The 17,425-nt window shown below is 39.9% G+C and overlaps 1 protein-coding gene across 2 annotated transcripts in view; it reads right to left on the bottom strand.

Moving 5' to 3' along the window:
• The window catches only part of SLC24A4 (solute carrier family 24 member 4), a 165,121-nt gene that overhangs the window by 73,475 nt on the left and 74,221 nt on the right, over positions 1–17,425 (bottom strand). The gene's annotated exons all lie outside the window — the stretch shown is intronic.

Genomic DNA, 17,425 nt, shown 5'->3' with positions numbered 1-17,425 from the left:
AACTACTTTCTTTGATCCTTCCTTTTCACTTTAAACAAAAAAAATATATTTGGCCAATTTCCCTCTGGTTGAAACCCACAGGAAGGAAATTAAAAATGGCAGTGAGAGTGCAGTCATTCCTGCTAGCTCTATTCCCTGACATCATGAAGCCTAATGGCTGTATCCCCAATGCCCATGCCTTCAAGATGGAATCTGAAAGGGGGAGTCTAAACATGCCTAGCTGTACATGCATAAGATCTCTACGCAGAAAGTAGCCCTAATAATGCAGGGTTTCAGATTGCATTAAGAATCCACACTGGATATATATAGGCTCTTGTATTCAGATAGCACACTAAACACTGCCGCAGGATATTGGCAGTAGAAACGCTGGGATTCATTCTAGCCAAGTGATCCAGAGAGTAAAGTGTTTTTTCCAAGCTCTGGAGACAATCCCTGCCATCCCTTGAATACCTGCCTTTCCTTGGGGGAAAGGCAGGATACAATGATGATGGTGGTCATCATCATCATCAATATCTGAAAGCTGACTCTTAGATGAATGTTCAAAATGAAATCTGGAATACTGCATTGTTCAGGAAAAAGCAGCTTCAGGAGGGGGACAACCTAGCACTTAACTCTCCCCCCACCCCTTTTTTTTGCTATGCTTCAAACAAAAGTGTACCAGTGCAAACAACCCTCTAGAACCCCTTGCATTGGGGGTGCAGGGCAAGATCTACCTTAAGGCTATTGTGCAAAAGGTAGGGATGAAAAGTACTGAACAAATAAATAAATTGCTGGTGTGGCAGAAGGAAAATAATCATTTCCCATGGTAAGGCAGCAGGGATGTAGCCAAGGGGGGGGGGGGGTTCTTGGGGTCCGGACCCCCCCTTCCGTTAGATAAAATGAATGGTGTGTGCTGCTGCGCCGCCGCACCCAAGCCCCATTATAATGATGGCACTTAATCTGGACCCCCCCCCTTCCCAAAATCCTGGCTACGTCCCTGAAGGCAGTCTTCCCCCAGTATTAAGGTTACTGCTATCATCCCAGCCGTTAACAGGGGCAAAACTCGTAGCTTCTTCAAACTCATGTTAAAAATTCCTAGGTGAGAGATTTTTGACATATTCTTTCTGACCACCGCTGGAGCAACTGAAGTGCATAAGAAGACATAAAAAACTGCTTTATACTGATGATTTACCCTCCTTGTGCTGTTGTACCACTTTCTGGGTTCTACAAGACCAAATGTAATTGAATAATGCAAACGCAATTAGTTCATTTATTTAATTTATATGCCACCTTTATCCTGGAAATGGACCCAAGGTGGCTCACAATCACAATTTAACCTCATATATACGTGTGTGTGTGTGTGTGTGTGTGTGTGTGTGTGTGTACACATACACAAACACACATATAATAAAACAAATAATATATTAAATTAGACAAATAGACATTGCCCTCAAGCTTCCAAAAAGGTGCTAGTGCAGTAGTGCAGTACTTGACCCTTCTACCTATGTTGCAACATAGGTGCAAATCTTAAAACCTTATATTAAAAAATACAAAATAGAAGCAAATGCAATACAGAAATTACACTGCAACAAATTTACTCTTTTGTTTCCTCCTAAATACACAATTGAAAATCACACTACCATCTTTAATGTGAAAAGGGCCTACTCCTGAACCCTGACAGCTGGAGTTCCTCTCCAGCTTCAGCTCTCACACTCCTTCTGAACTCAACTGGCAAATACACCCCTTCTTTAGGGTTTGCGTACCCACTGGACCAAACCAATACAGTCGGCCCTTCTTATACACGGATTTTTTATACACTGATTCAAGCATCCACAGTTTCAAAATATTCAAAAAATGTATAAATTTCAAATATCAAACCTTGATTTTCCATTTTTTATAAGGGACACCATTTTGCTATGTCATTATATTTAATGGGACTTGAGCATACACGGATTTTGTTATACACAGGAGATCTTGGAACCAAACCCCAGCATATAACAAAGGTCCACTGTACTGATAGAAGTTATACTGTCAAGTAGTAGCTATGGCTTAGCTCTCCAGGGGCCTTTCTTAGCCTTATCTGCAGATCCTTGGTACAGTACTACTTGGTGGCCTTTTAGCCAAGAACTAACCAGGCCCAATCCTGCTTAGCTTCCAAAATCAGATGAGATCATGGCTGCTGCCACACTGCAGAAATAAAGCAGTTTGACATCACTTTAACTACCATGACACATTGCTATGGAATTCTGGAATTTGTTGTGTTGGAGGGCACCACAGCTCTCCGAAAGGGAAGGCTAAATAGCTCACAAAATTACACATTCCAGAATTCCATAGTCATGGCAGTTGTAGTGTCAAACTGCTTTCTTTATGCAGGGTGGCAAGGGTCCAAGTGTTTCCAGAGTGGTGTGATGATCTTTCTGAGTATGAAAATGTCCAAAAGGCTTCACAACGTAAGTCTTATTAAAACAGACATGACGCACAGGCTCAGCTATGTCAATTTTAGTTAGCAAGTTACATTGATACAGCTTGGAATATTTATGTAGCAATGATGAAATATGCTAATGAGGGGAAAAATAATATGCTAAAGATGTTCTCACTTTTTAAAATTTACATTCACCAAGCTACTCCCACACACACTAAGTGTTGCATTTATGATGTTAATAATAATAAAATTTCCACCTTTTCTCACAAAATGTCAGGAATTAATCAAATGACATTTTCTTTGCCAAAAAACAGCATGGCTAAAGTAACTGCCTAGTGAAAATATCTTTCTTGGAACAATGGCTGTCTCATATATATATATATATATAATTTCATTTTTCTGAAGCTATTTGTCAGTAGACTGGGTTTCTTGTATATTATTGATTCTCTGCAGGCAATTAGTGTTTTGGAAAGCAGTGTGAGAGAAGCCGTTTTCTTTTCACTGGATGAACCGAATTTGCCAGCATGAATGTAGTTGCAGACAAAATCCAAACCTCTTTCCCCTGTCCCCCCCATTGACACTTTCGTTAACTATGTTCTTGTCACATCTGTCCATAATCTCCTTTAGCAACAGGATGGGGCACCTACTGCCCTGTGTGGCATCACTGCTGGCACAAAATATAATCCTTTCATCTCACCCTTGTGCGGGGATTTTTAGTTCATAAAAATAAATGCAAAATGATACCGTTATCACCTCCAATCATCCCACACACATTCCCTTCAGGATGTGCTGGATGATCACTTGTCAATACAGATAATCACTAAATGTCAAATTCAGGTCTGGCACAAACATGAAATCTACTTTTCTTTTGACTCAGAGTGTATGTGTCCATGGCAGTGGGGAGGTGAATCTGCTCTGGGTTTGAGTCTGAACTTCAAATGAGGTCTCCACACAATTGAACACTCTCCCCAAAATAAATATCAGCCAACCTTTGTAAGTGAATTCACTGCCCCACCGAGACACCAGCTGCCACTGTTCTGTCCACTACACTTATGCATTTAAGTTGGACATATCTTAGTTATGACTTACTTCAGCACATTAAAAGATCTACTTGGAGTCAACGTGGAGTAATGGTTTGAATGCTGGAGTACCACTCTGGAGACCAGAGTTAGAGTCACAGTTCAGCCATGAAACTCACTGGGTGTCCTTGAGTAAGCTATATGCTCTCAGCCTCAGGGAAAGCAATGGCAAGCCTCCACTGAACAAATCCTGGCAAGAAGACCCCACGGCAGGTTTGCCTCATAGTCGCCATAAGTCTGAAATGACTTGAAGGCACACAACAACAACAATAACAACAACAATCTACTTGTTTCCTTTCTTTGCAGTTGCCTGTCTTATTTCCCTCTCCCCTTACATCTCTCTTCCAACCCTAACCTTACTGAAGTTTCTTAATTTAGAATAAGGAATTGAACAGCATACTCTTGGAAATACAAGGATTTTTGTCCTGAATGCCAGATCGACTTCCATGCTACATGCTATGACCAATGGACAATAAGGCAGGGGTGTCACAATGGGATGTGTGTGTGTGTGTGTGTGTGTGTGTGTGTGTGACACCACTATTCTCCAAAATGTCTGCCTTTTGGCAGAAATGGGCTGTGGTGTTCACCTGCATCCCTTTGAAACTGTGCTGTGGTTAGAGAAAGGAGAGCCCTCCGAGTTTTAATTTTTTTACTCTTTTGAAATTTTGTTTAAATACATCACATCTTATCAAATTTTCACTTTAACCACATGAAACTATGTAAATGTGAATACATTTTGGCTGGATGTATGATATTGTAATTTAAAACTATAATTTTAATTTTGCTAGTTGTTTATGTGACAACTATTATTACATTCAGCGATATATGGAAATTATGATTTATGAGTAACATTAGAAGAAAAAAATTACTAAGGATTCTGTAAGGTGTTGTATGGGAGGCGATCAGTGACACCATGAGTAATTGTGCCAGGTGACACTTACTCTAGTGATGCTACTGCTAAGGATATAACAGGTTAAACCCATGTAGCAGTGAACTGAGAGTGAGCTGCCAGTTGACCCCCTCATCTGGCTGAACTTTCACTCAAAAGAGTTAACATGAATGCAGAGGTAATGGTAGCAAATGCAGCTGAACAACTTCCATCCTATGAAAAATTCCACTGAAATTAACAAGATCTACCTCAGAGTAAATCTTTTTAGAATTGTGCCATAAGTCGTTAAGGGTATTCAAAAATAACTATATGACTGAGGAATATACACCTGGCCAGTGTGTGTGTGTGTGTGTGTGTGTGTGTGTGTGTGTGTGCATGCATGCCCATTTAAAATTTCAAGCTAATTGAAGTGAATAAAGAGAATAATATTTCCTGTCAGATACATCTGGCTTGGTGTCACAGCCATCACCTTCTCAGATGTACTGCAGGTGATCTCAAGTGTTGCCTTTCTGTGCTGGAGTTCAGAAGGAAACTGATCACACATCAAAACAGGACTTCTTGTTAATCTTAGGCAACTGGAATGCAAAAATAGGAAATAGAACAGAATAAAAGATTGTAGGAAAATTTGGGCTAGGACGAAGAAATGGAACAGGACATTGGCTGACTGATTTTTGTGAGGCCAACAGTTGGTTCATGACAAACACAACCAAGAGCAACCAAAGAAATGACTATACAAGGACATCACCTGAGGGCCAATATAAAAATCAATTAGACTACATAATAGCCCAGTGCTCAAATCATTACACCACACTGGCTAAATAGTTATTAAATCCAATCCCTGAAGCCCAAAATGGAAAATCAGTTGCATTTTGCAAAAAATACAAACAGCAGTGAATGACCCCAGTAGCTGGACCATGGCTCAGTGCAAGACAAGGGCATACTGTCATTAATCAGTAGCAATCTACTATGTTTTATTTCATTGTGAAATTTAGCGAGCAAGAGGTCAAAAAATCAACCAGAGGTGACACGATAGAGGCTGTCAGATTCACCTGTCATTCCTTTGAAATTTCTGCCACAGAGCTTCCATTGAATGATAGGGTGGAGGAAAGGGGGGGGGGGGGAGAGATGCCATGGTTGAAGTCACTTTTTTTCAAAAGAGTGAAATCTTCTTTGAAGTCTCTTGAGGAAAAGCAAAACAAGAAGGGGGGGGGGAGAAAGCGAGAGGTGCAGTAACAAAAATATAAACAGAAACTAGGTTCCCACAAATGCCATAATTTATTGGTTTAACAGGATTTGTTTATAATGAGATTACTACAGACAAGTGCAAGCAAGAAAACATGGAAATAATTTTGAAATGTTAAGAGTTGGTCTTTATGAATCTTAGCATTTGAACAGAACTCAGTCTCTGTTTTATCCTACCGTGAGCCCAAAGCTCATCTGCAGCAACACAGTTGTTACTGATCACCACTGCTTATACATGTATTCAATATCTGTTATGTTACCCCATGCTTCTTGTACATTATTTTGTTACAATTAAATGATTAAAAAGCTTTTGGAAGTGTTCTCCAACCATTTGCGTTATTTGCAGCATAGTAGCACCTTTATTGTGACTATACTAATGAGGCTACTGCAATATCACGGAGCACAATTTATATGGGCTAAATTGTTATGTCTGTTAAATAGATACTGTACCTCACCTTGGTTCTTTATTGGTATGGGGATTTGCGCTTTGTTTGTGCCACTGCACATTTTACAATTTTGAACTCATGGGCTACCTCCCAGAGACCAAAGCACCTTACAGATACATTTAAATGTATTACCTTTATGTACTGCCTATTAATGTAAACCTTAGAAGTGTAAATCTTATTATCAGAGAAAGGAATCAAAATTGATGGAGACCATCTTCTTCAGTTTTTTGTGGGTTTTTCAGGCTATGTGGCCATGTTCTAGAAGAGTTTCTTCCTGATGTTTCGCCAGCATCTGTGAATGGCATCTTCAGAGAATGCTTGCCTGGAAAGGACTTGGGTATAAGTCCTTTCCTGGCAAGCATTCTCTGAAGATGCCAGCCACAGATCCTGGTGAAACGTCAGGAAGAAACTCTTCTAGAACATGGTCATATAGCCGGAAAATCCCACAAAAAAACTATGGATGTCAGCCATGAAAGCCTTCGACTTCACACCATCTTCTTCTCTAATGGAAGAAAACATCTTTAGAGATTGCACTGCTCTATCCATCTTTAGAGATTACAGGGATACCTGCTGGAGCTTGTAATGTATGAGTAGATGGACAAAAAGTATTTATACATTTTAGAAGGAAGAAGTACAACAGTGCTAGTCAAAGAGATTGTCTGTGAACTGATGCTGGTCCCCAAGTCATTGACTGCTAGTCCCCCGCATTTCCAGGAAGAAAAAGAACAGTCAATGGGCAAATATATGGTACCAGTCCTTGCCTAGTTCACCAGATTATATCTCTTGAAAAGCACTCCCTCAAAATAATCTCCGCTGAGGTAGCAGCACCGTATCCTTTCCTCTGACATTAATGAGATGAAATTAAACTACTCAGCTCATCTGTAAGGCCTAAACAACCAGCCCCATTTAAATCCATTTTTCTATTATTCCCAAGTCTGAAATGACTGTTATGCTTTTGTGCACATCATGTGTTCATATTACAGATCACGACTCATCATTTGCTGAACTGGAGCACAAGGGAAATAGCAGAACTTAGAAAGCTTTCATACATTTTGTACTGACAGCTAAGATCTCCTGAAGCCATATTTTGCCCACAATATCTACTGATTTCACTCTGTTCCCCAATGCCCAACTTCCACTACCTTCCACCATACTCCAAAGTTTCCCTCCCACCCATGCACATACCCATTTCCCCTTCAATCTGAGGCAGTGCAAGAACAGCTGGAGAGGTGAGCAGGAAAAGAAAAGGATGGATTTTGGAACAAACTATTTTCACAAGGGCTTTGTAGTTCCAGCTCCTAAGGAAAATTTTCCCCCATTTTTCACCATCATATCACCACTGTTCTCATACTAATGATGATTTAAGGAAAGGGACAGAGGTGGTGGATATCTGTGTGAGTGAAGGCTTTTAAGAATGGTGGAAACTAGATAAGAGAAAGAGTCAGTATGGTGTAGTGGTTTGAGTATTGGACCCTAGAGACCAGGGTTTGATTCCCAGCTCAGCCATGGAAACTCATTAGATGATCTTGGATAAGTCACACACTCTCAGCCCCAGAAAAAACTCATGGTAAGGTCACTTTAGGGTTGCTGTAAGTTGAGAATGACTTGAAAGCACTGAACAACAAAGGTGAAGAGAGGGTGGGCACATTTCTGCAGATTTTGTTCAGGAATGTTTTCCAATTCACTTTTTCCCCAGGAAAACTGGAAAATTCCCAAACCAGTTGGAGGAGAGCGTTGTTGCTACTAATGAAGATGGAATTTTTTTTACCTAGCTTTTATTGCCTTTGTCTTTATTTCCCACATGGCCAAGAAGTGGAAGGTCCTCTAACTCAATCAACCCTCCTTCAAGACCACCTTAAACACCAACTTAAGCAAACATCTGAGATATGATGCAGGCTAATGACTCTAACACCAGAAAGAAGCAAATCAGTTTCAAAAGAAAGCACACTGTATTTTGCACCTTTGCACAATGCATATATGCACAATGCATATTTAGCCGTTTGTTGTTTTTTAATCACATGACAAAAAGAAAATGCATTTGATTGTATAATGTTTTTCCTCTAAAATATGTCTTACCCAAATTGTCTATCTTATATTAATTTGTATCAAAATATGCATGTGCATCATTTCTAGTCAATCTAGTTCTCATATGAATGACAAATTCCCTTTCTGTATCCAACTGTCAGTGTCAGCACAAATGGAGGATGGATCTCTGTCTTCACCCTGAAGCACAAACATATCCCAGTGAATGATATTGGGACAGCCACCATCATAGCTTTTCTGAAGCAAGCGGGTGTGCATCGGTGCCAGGAGGAGGACTCCTGTGTAAGCTTTTCCAATATTTTCACTGGGGAACAAGATAATGATAAATGCTATATTTTTCTCCCCTGGGCACCATCAAAGCCAACCATACTATCTTTTCCCTCATGGTTCAGGTAAACCATTGGTGGGGAACAGGCTATTTTTTAAGCCCCCAAGAGTTTTACCCAACTTTTCAGAGGAGGAAAGATTATTCAAGATTTAAAATGACACCCCTATGCTTTCTGTGAAGTCTGGGAGGCAGTTTCACAGTCTGCACCCTTCCATCCACTCACCAACCCACCCACACCATTTCAAGCCCAGGAGAGGCCTCTTTTTAAAAGCAGAAAGTAAGCAAGGAGGTTTACCTCCTGCTTTACAAAATATCTCTCTGGAAGTAGGGGAGAAGATAACATTTCCCCCATACCCCATAAAGGATGCTTTCTAAGTAAAACATACGATAAAAACTGGGCTGCATTGAGGGGCTATGGCCCTTCAAAGTCCAGAGAGAAGTGTGTATGCAGCCCCCAGACCTCAGGTAGTTGCTCCTCCCCAAGGTAAACTCTCTTCATATGTGTTTGCTGAGCTATAATTTTGCCCATTATTTTAAATGGGGGTGGAAGCAAAGGTTGGGATCATTATATGAGACAGCTAATACATTAGTGTTTAGTCACTGTTCTAATGTTTTTGTAACTTGTTAACATTAGCATTGGGGGTGGGTGGTGGTGATGTGTTAGTATCACATTATGATTGCATGCTGATTATTAATTTTATTTCTCTCTTACATCATTTACTTAACAGAAAAATAGACAAAAATAGGAGAAAATAAAACCCCAAATGATCTGAAAAATAACTTGTATGAATTAATGAGTAAGCAGGATTCATCCCCACACCCCTATCAGTAAAAGGATTAAGAGTGTTAACACTGTTCCATCTCAGGACTGACAAAAGTAAAGTGGAGTACTGAGTTTGGTTCACACTGGGTGCATCTACACTGTAGAAATAATGCAGTTTGATGCCACTTTAACTGCCATATTTCCATTCTACAGAATACTGGAATTTGTAGTTTTGTGAGGCGCTATCACTCTTTGGCAGAGAAGGCTAAAGACCTTGTAAAAACTATAAATCGCAGGATTACATACGATGGAGCTCTAACACTTATAATGCAGTGTCAAACCGCATTATTTCTACAGTGTAGATGCACCCACTGTTGCCACTCTGTATTCTTCCTCCCCCAAAAGTAGAGTGTTGTTACTTGACACATGTTTCTTATCAGCTCTGGATAGATTATTTTTTAATATCTATATAGACACTATAGAGTGTAGATCATTTAAATTGGTAGGCATGTATGTTGGCTGCATTCAGTCCAAAAATACAGTCCAACTTCAATGATCTACAAGTGTACTTTAAAAGGAAAGCAAAAAGTGTAGCCAAGGTGGACTTCCAACCTTGTTGCAAAACTGCTGCATCAGCCATTACACAAGGATGCCATTAGTGTCCCATGCCACTAATAAGCACAAAGAGGAAGATTAGAATTTTCCCCTTGATGTCTGGCAAAGACCTAATTGTCTTGCTCAGCATTTCACATTGCCCTTTTCTAGGCTCATCATTACCTTTTCCTTTGTCCATTCATGTGTTTGGTTTATGCTCCTACTTTGATCTCACCACTTTTATTATATCTTCTTCTCTTTTTTGGCCTTTATTAACTTTACTGAAGCCTTGATTCTGCAAATCACTCAGGGTCACTCAAGTGCATCCAAAATTGAGGAGACTTAGGTCACACTTTAAACGTTAATAAATGCTGAATAGGCAGATTTTTAAAAGGTCATAATGGCTTTTTTGGATCTTTGTGTGACTGCTGGAATTCAATTAGCAGGAGGCACCCAAGTGTGAACCTAACCTTTTTAAAAAAATCTAATCTTATTCACTACTTTCAGCACACGATTTGCTTGCATTTGCCTTCAGATAGTGCTCCTGCATCTTCAAATGTTATGTTCCTTCGCATAGGTTTGGACCTAGCCCCTTTCCCCTGTGCTAAATTAAGAAGTCCCTGAAAATAGAGCTTTTGGGGAAAATAGAACTACTGTTTCCATGTTAACACAATGGCCTCACCAGCAGAAAGTTAGGAGGAGATCTTTGCTCTCTCCTCACACTTTGCAGGCCCCAGATCCACCTCCCGTGTTATAGAGGTTCTCCCTCTATGAAATGGAGAGCAGTATAAAAGCAAGAAAGCCCACAAGGAGCAGTAATGGTACGGTCAGATAATAGCAATAGCTTGGGTGTGTTTCTCCTCCTGTCCACCGGTTCTATCCCCATCTGTTACATAAACTGAGACTAAGCTGGTCCCTTGCTCCTTAATGAGACCTTACATTCCCCTAGGGACCTTTCATTCCACTTTAAACAGTCATTAATGCCATTCTTTGGAATCCTGGGCTTTGTAGTTTGATGAAGCACTAGAGCTCTCTGGCAGAAAATTCTAAATACTCCCCCCGCCCAAGTCTGTAAATCCCAGGATTCCATAGAACAAAACCATGGAAGTCAAACTGAAATTATAGTGCTATATTTGTTGAGTGAGAAAGGGTCTCTTTGCTTACTCTTTCAGCTGCACCCCTCCAAAGTAAATTTTGGAGAGAGAAAGGGAAAGGTAGAGGGCAGGAGACCTAGATTCCACTTTCATTTTGTGAGTGCCCACTGTGTGGGTTGTCCAGAATCACTGCTTCTGTTTTTTTCTTTAACAATAATAAAAATAATAATTAGAGATGTGGGCATGTTTGCAGACAGATACTTGCGTAGAAGACAAATGAAGAAACTGGTCCATTTTACACTTTCCATCCAGAGTCTGTCTAATGCTAAATTTTCAGTTTAATGACGCAACTGTGGATCAAGGACATAAATAGGCAGTGGAAGCACTGAGAAGGCCAAGCTGCAGGAAAAACCTGTATAGAGTTTCTAGAGTTCTTTAAAAAGAAAAACCAGATCTGCTAAAAACAGCAGCAGGTCAGCTCACAAATAAATTCTAAAAGGAGGAATTTGAGGACAAACCTATCCAACTTTAGGTCAAAACATCACATCACATTTCAAGTATTTTAGAATGAAAGCGCCATGTTGGTCACCTAACTGCAAAGTGATAGGAAAGAACAAGTTTAAGAGGGTGATAACAAAATGACATGCAGAGAGAGAAGAGAGTACACTGAGAACAACAAATATAAGCAATACAAACAAGGACAAATATAAAATAAACAAAACAGTAAAGATAACTAAAAGTCTGGTTTTTCAGGTCTGAGATTAAACAATAAAAGCAAATTAAAGAGGTGAAACTGGCAAATTTGGATAACAACATGCAAAAATTAAATCTTATTTGGGAGGGAATCACCAGAAATTTCCAACTTTAGGTCTGGAGCCTCCAAAAATGGGTGGTAGCTACATACTACTACTACTACTACTACTAATAATAATAATATTCATATGTTGCCCATTCCTGGACTAGACAACATCAGGTATGCTGTAGGCCAGACCTCCTCAACAATGTCTGAGGAAACAGATTGGGGGGGGGGGGGGAAACTGGTATTGGATCTGAAAAATTCTTGGGTCTCAGCAGGTTACGTTAGTCCATGATATCCAACCGTGAGGATCCGCACATAAATTTAAAAACAGACTAATGTCATTTCCACAACAAATGCTCATCAAAATCTGGATATGAAACTAGAGCACTATGAAGGTAGACGTAAAAATGGCAAGAAAAGAAATGTGAAGAGCATTTGTCGGTCAAAAGTGGATTTTCTTTAGTCATCGTGATCCCATATAGCAAAGCTATGTTGTGCCAGCAATGCATTATATTATCTCACTTTGTGATATACTTCAACTGGCCCATCATTTTGTCCTTTCCTATAATCCCTATGTGCTTCAGAGCCTCTGTTCACATCATTTAGATCTTAACTTTGAAATTTCAATATTTGTATTTCAAGCTGTTTTTCATTTCTCTTTCTTTTTTTCTTTTTGCTTGCAACACAGTGAAGACCAGGTTAAAATCTATTTAAAAGTCAATAGTGATATATTAGATGTGTAACACAATGCTAAGCTTCTTCTCTTAATGCTTTTTATCTTAACATCGGATTATGAAATTATCTTAAAGAGAAAGTTTGACTCTTGAGAAGGCAGTCTATTGCAGCCATAAGAACAAAATGACAGTGGCAAGTAAGTTACTAACAGTGCAATCCAATAAATGCTTTCTCATAAGCCAGTTGTAATGAATCTAGGGATGCATCAAAACTGTAGAAATAATGCAGTTTGACATCATTTTAAGTGCTGTAGCTCCATCCTAAGCAATCCTGGGATTTGTAGTTTTACAAGGTCTTTAGCCTCCTCTGCCAAAGAGTGTTTGTGCCTCACAAAACTACAAATCCCAAAATTCTGTAGGGTGAAGCAATGGCAGTTAAAGTGGTGTCAAACTGCATTATTTATACAGTGTAGATGCACACTAGCAAAGCGTCTATAAATAAGGCAACCTTAAATGCCAAGTACCACAATTCCCAGACTGGATTATATATCATTAAATGACTGTTCCAGCTTGTTTAGCCATATTGATGCATTGGAAAGGTTTTTCTTGCATCAACCATTTCCTTTCAGTCAGAAACCTTATTTTGTCATGCACTGTCACATTGTTGCTATTTAATATATTTTGTCTTGTTTTTTTGTTGAAAATATATTTCAAAGTGGCTAATGTAATTAAAACACACACTCTATCAAGATTGTTGAAATCATAATTCAAACATAATAAAATGGTGGACTCATTGCAGCTTTGAAATAAAGCCACAAGCCAATTCAGATGTAGTAAACTATTATTATTGTTGTTGTTGTTGTTGTTGTTTTTCACATGACTAATACTCTTACATTTAAACATCATGACATAATCACGTAACAACATATGTTGTTAGATATAGTAAACTCTTAAAAATCCGAAGGCTGCTGAAACAAGTGTGTCTTAATACTGTGTATGCCTGAACACGAAAGGATGCCTAGCAGAAGTCCCCAAAACGTGTATGCCATTTTTAGTACTATCACACAAAAAGCCCTGCCCCCTTGGCCTTCTCATAGTATGTCAAATGGTGACAGGACAAAGCAAGGTCTCTGAAGCCAATTTCAAGGCCCAAGCAGATTCAAAGGACAGGTAGCGATCCTGACACATATACCTACCCTTACTATAAAATTATCATCTAAAGCCTTTCTCCAATTACCCTTGTCTAATGAGGTACTGATTTCTTTGCACAGTTGTGAAAGCTGGACAGTGAAGCAAGATGACAGAAAGAAAACCAACTCATTTGAAATCTATTGCTGGTGGAGAGTTCTACTGATACTATGGACTGCCAAAAAGACAAATCACTGGATCCTAGTGCAAATCAAGTCCAAACTCTGCCTAGATGCCAAATGGCCAAACTGAGCCTATCATACTTTGGACATATCATGAGACAATATGACTCACTGGAAAAGATGATAATGTTTGGCAAAGTGGAAGGCAGTAGAGAGAGACAACATTAGAGGAACACTGATCCAATTAAGGAAGTCATAGCCTTGAGTTTGCAAGATCCAAACAGGTCTATTGATGGCTGGGACTCTGGGAGGTCTCTCATTTACAGGCTCACCATAAGACAAAGTCTGATTGATGGAAAATATCAACAACAAGGTATATGGGTTGGCTATGAGAGAAAGAGCCTTTCCATTAGCAGGGGAATACCCTCTCTAGAGAGTTTCACCTAGTATCTCCTCTAAGCCATTTCACAGGTCAATAAATGGGTGATACCATGAGTTACCACAACCCTAATAATACCACTGCTTGTATAACTTGGAGAAGCTACAGCAGAAGCAGCCATAAAAGTGATAGTGAATTTGCTGCCTCTGTGACAACTGATCCACCTGCTTAACACTTGCGTGGTACAGACCACCCTTTTGTGGCATGCTGGCATCAATTTTAGGGTTAGGGACCAAGCGGCAACCGCATGGTCCCTAACCCTAGCCTGGGTAGCATCCCGTCCAAACGGTGCCACCATTGTGACATCAGGCATGCACTGCATCCAAACAGTGCCGTGTGGGTGTGACGTCTCCGTACCGCCCAAGCCACTTATGGCGGCCTGGTGGTGGTGCGGAGAGGAGCTCTGAAACAGTGGCAACCAAATGGCCACACCAACAATGCAGAGGGGAAAGGGCCCGTCCCTTTCTCCTCTGTAGCACTGGCCTCGCCGGGATGCACTGGGCGCCTAAGGTGCCAGGGCACCCCTTTTCCAGGTCAAAGAGAAGTGGCATTTTGCCGCTTCCCTTTGGTCTGGAAAAACGCTGGATTGGGGCCACAGGGGCTGCCAGTGACATTGCCCTGGCCCCAATCAGGCACGAACAGGGATGGCTGCAGGCCATTCCTTTGGGGTGGTCTGTACCATGCCATTGTTTAAGTTAGCAGAAGATTCCCCTCCCCTTTAATTCTCTGAGACCTGTAGTTTCCTTTCTTTGCTCTCTGTTTTAAAGCTTCCCTTTATTTATTCATATTTATTTGCTGCTTCTGCTGTAAGATCAATCATTTTTATGCAGTATACTATCCAGAGAACTTTTTTTACATGGCAGAATACAAATAACATGGATTTCAATTAATTAATTTATTAATTAAACTATCCAAAGTGTTAGGGCATTAAAGTATTTCACAGCACTGTGCCATCCAACCCTTCTGTGCACATACTGTGTTTTCTCTCCCTACAATCTCTTACTCCAAACACCACTGCTATATAAGGTCCTTTGTGTGGCTTTGCATGGGTAAGTGATGGGGAATCTGTGGCCATTCAAATGCTGTTGAGGTACAACATTCACCACTAGCCATTTCCACTGGAGCCGATGGGTGATGTACCTATGGCCCTATACATTGGATGAAGTATTCTTGATAGGCTGATGATAACCTATCTCTTTTTCAGTGATGCTCAGACAGCAGGCTCAAGAGTAAAGCCACTATCTAGAGGTGATGGGAAACCAAATGAGGGCAAACATGATGATGCAGAATCCATATAAGATGGAAATGAATTGTGATTGGATGTTCCCATATTTGGAGGAGGAACAAAGAAAAAGGGATCATGGGGAAAACTGGGAATGTCATTTTAGGATATGGGTTGGGAATCCCCAAGTTCACAAAACTGTGGAACTATTGGCCATCCATATCTTTCGGAATACCTGAGTGTTGGCCATGCTGGCTTAGGGCCAATGCTCTGTGCTGATGGAAATAGAATGGATATTTGGTACTCACAATCCATGCCTTTGCTACTTGAGGACTGTGACTGATCATTGTAGCATGATACTAAAGCCTATTCAGAAGCTACAGCTGCTCCAAAACACGGCAACTCGTATCTTTTTAGGAAAGAGAATGAATTGAACCTGTCCTAGTTCAGGAGAAAAAGCAAGATAGATAGAAGATAGAAAAGGATGCCTTTTCTCCCACTGGAAAAATCCGTTTGACAAATGGCATGCTTTTACAACTATCTCTCTCTGGAAGAGAATGGAAGTGCTATGATGGTATGTAGAGAAGCACAGTGAAAGCTCCTACTCTCCCACTCCACGTCAGCTTTCTTTTCTCCTGTGATAACGCTCGGAGTGTTATCTTTTCCAGCAAGTTATATTGCCTCAGGATTTTATAATATACATTCACCTCAGCTTAGTCATTTGATGCCTTGTGACAATTCAGGCTTGCTTTGATTCTGGATCCCCTTTTAAAAGCTTTCTGGCATTCCATGGTATCCATAGAACTCTACTCCACCATCACACTTCTAAAGAATTTATTTTCTTCATCTCAGCTTTCTTCACTGCTCAGCATTTGTAACCATACATAAATACCAGAGATACTACGGCATGAATGATTCTGACATTAGCGTTCATTCATTCATTCATTCATTCATTCAAGCATTTACATTCCACCTTTCTCCCATAATGGGAATCAAGGCAGTTTGTATTTATATATCTTTACACTTGAGGATCTTATCTATTTCCTTTAAGTTCCCAAGATTCTGATTTTTTACCTACATTCTACAACTTGATTGATGACTGATTCAAGGAGTAGAAAATCTGGGGATGAGAACAGAAGTGCTATGACAGCATGTGGAGAGCCATGAAGAAAGCTGCTCTAGTCCTGCTCCATTTTTCTCATGTCATAAGGCTCTCAGTTAAAAAGAAAAGATTAGGATCACAGTATATATGGAATAATTCTATGATAGAAGCCATGGACCCAAGCTTACAAGAACTGTTGATGACTGGGTCTCCTGGAGGTGTCTTCTTATTCATAGGGGTGGTCATAAGTCAGTGCCAATATGACATCAAATAACAACTGTAATAAATTAAGTAAGCACACCAGACCTAACCCTTCTTCAGAAACTTCTTTTGCAGACTTGGGAAAAGCTAATTCAAAAAAGCTAACAGAATAAGCTAATTTAGGACATTGATAAACAAATCTGGCACATCATTTTAACCTTCCTTGTAAGATCCAATTTGCTTTTGTAAAGTTCCTGTATGGATTGTCAGATATGATTCAGCTGAATACAATGTGATGTGCATGTGTGTGTGTGTGTGTGTTGTGTGTGTGTGTGTGTGTGTTAAAAACATTAAAACACTAGAACTAATAAATAATGCATATCAGGACTTCTTTTCTGCACGTTATCTCAGTCTAAACTTTTTCTGCATAAATTATTATTTCATTCACTTAAGGACACAGTATAATGCTCAACTACGGTGGGAGGGAGGGGGTTTAAGTACATTTTGATACCAAGAAATGCCAACAAATCTAGATTTAAAACATTTTTAAAACTGGCCATAATCTTCAATACTGAAAATAATGTATTGGTAATAGTGCCATTTGATGTCATAGTGGTGGGAAAGGAGCAGGTCCTCACATTTTGTGGCAATGGTGGGACAAGTGAACAACCCACACAGTGGGCACATCTGGAATTTTGACAGAGTGTTGTGGGCACTCTCACAGAGTTGGTTTTATCCGTTTCCATTTTATTCTCTTCTGTGTGATGAAAGGTGGTGAGGATGAGAGTGTATTTTTGTG

This window comes from Sceloporus occidentalis, unplaced genomic scaffold (genome assembly GCF_023333645.1).
Source record: "Sceloporus occidentalis isolate IW3139 unplaced genomic scaffold, rSceOcc1.0.p SCAF_4, whole genome shotgun sequence".
Taxonomy (NCBI): domain Eukaryota; kingdom Metazoa; phylum Chordata; class Lepidosauria; order Squamata; family Phrynosomatidae; genus Sceloporus; species Sceloporus occidentalis.
Note: the sequence above shows the minus strand (reverse complement) of the source record. Positions and strands in the feature narration are given on the sequence as shown.